The following is a 6,000-nucleotide window of genomic DNA, read 5'->3' as shown; positions in this document are numbered from 1 at the left end:
GAGAAGAATGATAATTTTGAAATAATATCAGATTTAGTATACCACTGAAATAATATCAGATTTAAAAAGTTAAAAGGGTGAAAAGACTAAATTGCCCAACACCCCAAAAGGGCATTTTTTTGTGAGAAAAAGCTAGAATGACCATTTTTGAAATAAAACCCTTAATTCAGGGATGTCTGGCGATATTTTTAAAGTTCAGAGACTATGAGCGAGATAAACCCATAGTCCAGAGACCATTTTTATAGTTCACTCTAAAACTAAAACAAAATATAGCCCACAAAAACCCTAGAAGCCAAAACCCTAGAATCTTCCTCAAAACTCTTTAAATACATTATTCCCATCACTAATTCTTCTCACCTCCATTCATATTCCTCCAACTAGTTCTTGATTTACGGCGACTAGGTATCATTTTCACTGATTTCCTTCTTTTCGTTTTTAACATTTTCCACTAGAATCGATTATTTACCGTTGATTTTGTTAAAATATTTAGAAGATCTTTATTCGTAGACTGTTTATTTTACCTGAAGAAGTTCTTTCTTTGTCGTACTGTTCTGATCATAGTAGACAGCAGTACTAGGTTGATTTGATGTTTTTTCGATTCAATTTGACGAAACTAATGCACATTTATGATTATTTGTATTCGTATAATAGTAGTACAATGCTTTTACTTTTGGAATATTTATTAACTGGTGTTTTTTTATTTTTGTAGGAATATTACTATGAAACGAGTGCTATTTTTCAGCGCTCTAATTAAGGGGCTCTATTTAGATAAGTTTGTTGAAGGTTAAAATTAATTTAAAAATAAGGCTGCTTCAGAAATTGTGTGGCTTAATGAATCGTCAATGTTTGTAATTTGAATGATTCATTAGAGCATCTGCATACGTGCTCTTGCGATTCATTAGAGCATCCACATTCGTGCTCTTTGGCAAGAGCACGAATGTGGGTCCGGATCCACTATTATTAGTTTTTTACTCTATGCTCTTTCCCAAGAGTACAACACCCACATCCATGCAAGGACATGCTCAAGGATCCCATCATTCCATTATTTAATTTAAATACTTCAATTACTTAAAACATTTCCATAATATTAAAATGCATTAAAAATATCTGATACCATTACAAATTACTAAAAAATTAAAAATTACTCTCTCCGTCCGCGAATAGGAGTTTCGTTTTTCCATTTTAGTCCGTCCGCGAATAGGAGTCTCGTTTTTCCATTTTAGTCCGTCAGCGAATAGGAGTCTCGGTTCACTTTTACCATAAATGGTAATAGGGCCCCACCTTCCACTAACTCACTTCACTCACATTTTATTTAACACTAATATATATATATATATATATATATATATATATATATATATATATATATATATATATATATATATATATATATATATGTGGGACCCATATTCCACTAACTTTTTTTCCACCAACTTTTCTTAACATTTCTTAAAACTCGTGCCGCCAAGAAATGAGACTCCTATTGGAGGGAGTACATAATTAAAATCCTAAAAATTAAAAATTACATAATTAATGTGTGAATGAGTAAAATGCATTTCTTCGCGCTCCGCTTCAGCCATGATATCGGTGAAATCCATTTTTAGAGAGGGTTTGAGTGAGAGAGGAAGATGTAGAGGAAGATGTAGATGAGTTGTATGAAAAATGATGATTTAGAGAGGGTTTGAGTGAGAGAGGAAGATGTAGAGGAAGATGTAGATGAGTTGTATGAAAAATGATGAATGAGAAATAAATTTGATGTGAAAAATGGATGATGAATGTGTGTATTTATAGATGATTTTGGGGTTTTAAAAAATTTAAAAAAAAATCCCAAAAAGGGTAAAAAACAGCTATATTTTTGGGAATTTGATTTTTTTTTTTATAATTTTTGGTATTATTTTCGATTTTTTTTAAAAAAAAAGTCATACGAAAAATCCATTGGCGAATAGAAACGTGTCACGTCGCCTGCTCAGCGGCACGGACGAGCTCGATGCATCGAGCAGCGCCGTGTTAGCGGTGAGCCGCGCCAGCAGCACGGAAGTCGTCCGTCCCAGCGAGCACCGCTGCGAATGCTCTTAGGCTCACACAATTTCCCAATCAACAATATTTTAAACGATTTTATTTCAACCAACTTATAAATGTATTTAGAGCCCTTTGATTAGAGTGCCAAATATAGCCATATGGACACATTCCTTTTGAGGAAATTTTGATGATTGGAAGATGCTATCAAATTAGCGATGACCTCTAACTCCTTAAGTAAAATGTTTTCTACTATCTTTTTATAATCTTTATTGCAATTTAATAACGTTTTATCTTCGTGTTTTAATTACCATGGATGAAGGTGCTGCACTTGTCATCGAGAGTGAGCTGTTGTGTGGACCTACCACTCGGATCCGTCTATAATTCTTTGTACACATTTTTTTTATAGTTTGAGCAAGATGTAATTCAATTAAAAATATCATGAGCCAATCAGAAAATTAAGGGATCATTCTGGAACAGTTTTCGCTCGTTTTTATTTTTATTTTTATTTTTATTTTTATTTTTTTATAATATGTATTTAATATGTGTGTATATATATGGGAAAAATAATTAATGAGTAATTCGACTCCACGCTTATTGTGTTGTTAAAAAATGTAAGCATCAACATGGTTCTTCTATCTTCAAATTTTATCTTGAGCCACTAATTTTATTGTTAGAGAGAATCATCTGTTGCATAAATCATAATGTTGAGCATGGAAACAAAGATACTACTACTAATTAGGAAGGCTTTGCTATGAATGTGGTTCAGAATTCCAAACATATAACATCACGAAATATAAATATGTGTGATTATGAAATGGATCCCAAGTTACCCAACAAATATTTGAAGATTTGTACTGAATATTTTAGTTGATTACTATGAAATTAGAAAGTAGTAGTTACTATTCGTTAAATGAGTCAATGTAATCTAGATGGAGAGGTAAAGATTTAATTTTAGTGGTCATACCAATTTACGAGTGTGACTGTGACCGATTGTAAAAGTTGATGACTAAAGATACACTTTATATATAAAAGAAATTACATTTAAAATTTGATGACTATTTATTTTTGTGAAAATCAAGATTCTTTTTGAAGGATATAGTTTTCTTTTAACCAAGAATATGCACTTTTGATTTTAGTGGCCATGCATGGGACACATTATATAAAATGTAGATTTGGTTTTCTAAAATTAGGTGGCCAAATCCATCCAACAGATAATTAATTAGGCATGGCAAATCAGATAGAAACCCATTTAATAACATTTTGAGAATAATTATACCGAAAGAATATGCTATAAAAAGGCAAAGCCAGGAGCACATTTTACCTATCAATAATATCATAATCAAATTCCTAGAAAATGGAATCGAAAAGAGTTGCTACCATCATGTTGTATGATGTTTATGTTGGACTCATTTGCATGTCTTTGATCTCAAGCTCTGAAGGCAAGTGTGTTTGTATGATCTTTTTTACATTAGTAATTAATTAAGTATTTTACATATGTATTTAACATTTTTATGTGTGATTTTCAGCTGCAGGACGTGACAAAGAAACATGGATTCTTCAAGGGCCATGCTCAAAATATCCAAATTGCAATGATCATTGTGTTAAATCAGGATATGCAAAATATGGAGGTAAATGTATTAGACTTATTCCTGAAAAAAAGTGATCCCATCGTTTGTGTATGCATAGTGCAAAATTAGATACTACTATTAATTCCATTTGGAGTTTAGAATAATAGTTCACTTTGTATGATGATAATTGTAATATGAGAACTTTTTGTTACCTCTTTCACTTCGACTTTTAGTTTGATGCATAATTTGTAATCATAGTGTCAAAAACTTACCACATTATTGATCTTTGATAAAAATTCAAGTAGCTTATTTTTAGACAAAATTAGCTGCTTGAGAGAGCAAAAGTGACAGAGATCAACCAAAGCAATGTCATCGATTCGATCATTAGCTCATAAATACTTGACTAATACACTCTCACAAGTATTTGGTTTCCTTCGTTTGGTTGATGAAAACAAAATAAATAAACTAACAATGTTTCTAAATACTAAAAGATTATGATATTTTAGATCCATTTTAAAATTAGTGAAACATAGCAAAACTAGATGAAAGTTTATAATTTTAGGAACCAATATTGATTTTTCGATTTTGTAAAAACCGAATCGGAAATCGAATACTCATCCCTATACATAGATCCGACTCAACTTAATTTATTTTTATTTAGTAGTAGGAGGGATGGTCATCAATTGCTAACTAATAATCCAAAATAGAGACCAATTCCTGACCGTTAGATGAGCAGATCTAGTGGTTGAAATAATGCCAAGTAGATTATAATATAAATTTAAATAATAATTAAATAGTTTCAAATGGTGTTAATCTCAATTCATAAATATAGTAGTTAAAACTAACTATTTTCTCTCTCTTCAAAATCATCTCAAAACTTTAAATTTACGTAACTCTCTAGATTTAAATTATTTTTTCGCAAAAAATATATCAAATTAAAGATAATTTTATAAGGATTCTAACGAGATCTCAATTGCATATGTTCCGATGACGTTCGAATGGTGAAATTTGATAATTTTTATTTCAGAGTTTTCATATATGTTGATAAGCAGATTTTTATCAATAAATGCATAAAACAATCTCAATATAATACATGTACAATATCAATAAAACTGTGTTAATATTTTCTGGTACTTGTATTGAAATTTTCATGTCATTGTATTGATATTTGTAATGCAATATGTTCATATAAAAAAACCACAAAAATTATAATATGTTAATTAAATGACTATCTTACCTAATTGTTGATATTTTATCTACTATTTATTGAAATTCATGAGATTTAATATCATCCATTCATTTTAAAATCTAAGAGTATAGATTTAGTCTTAATTTTGGATTATGATGTTATAAATAATGTAAGATGACCCATACTATGAATACCCATTGTTATTTATTAACACAATCGTTTTTATATTACGAATCTTATCACTCTTACAATATTACTTCTAATCACAAGAGTATCATTTTTTATTTAGAATATTATCACATTAATTTATTCATGTTTTTATTGTAACAATAATATTTACACAATGTCGAAGTTAAAAGTCATGCTACTATTTACTTAGTAATCTGAAACCACACGTGTTCAATTAAACTGAGTAATAGAGTAATAAAGATCCATCCATAAGAAAGTATTATAGATTTATAGTAGTAGTTAATATGAGAGACAGGATTTTATTTAGAACTAAAATGGTGAGTAGATGAAGACTATAGAGAGAGGAGAAGATGGGTAAGCCAGGCAAGGTGAGTGTAGAATGTATTGAGATGAGTCATGCATCAGGTATCGAACCAACAATGTGATTGCTCGATTTGTTTCTCCAAATGTTTTCAATGCTGCTATCCTCGTAGCCACTTTCAATGTTTTCAACTAAATCATACTTTCATCGTCTCAAAAAAAAAAAATAGACTAATCTTATCATTTTAGGCAATTCCCCAAAATTAGACAAAGTCTAAATATGTAAAATTTTTAACAAATAATAATCCTACACATTATTTATAATGTGGACACCACAATCCACTAACACTTATTTCACTACTCATTTTCCTCTTCCTTATTTTTTTTTCAGTCTCTTTATTACTTTATCAATTGTTCATTAAACTTCATACAATTTACAAATTTGTCAATTATTTGAAAACAGAAAAACATAAAATTCTACTCCTTGTAATCAATGTCCGTGTACCTCCACGCTGAGTCACAAGGAGTGGTGGAGTTTTAATGTATGGTTCAATCAATCATATACTCCATCCGTCTCGCTTTAGGAGTTCCGGTTGTGATATACTAATAAAGAAATACCTAGAAAGTAAATAAAAAAATGTTAAAAGTGGGTCCCAACATCCACTACAATATTTATTTATTACACACTCAATTAAAAGTGGGTCCCAACATCCACTACAATATTTATTTATTACA

Source organism: Salvia splendens, chromosome 1, assembly GCF_004379255.2.
Source record: "Salvia splendens isolate huo1 chromosome 1, SspV2, whole genome shotgun sequence".
NCBI lineage: Eukaryota > Viridiplantae > Streptophyta > Magnoliopsida > Lamiales > Lamiaceae > Salvia > Salvia splendens.
Note: the sequence above shows the minus strand (reverse complement) of the source record.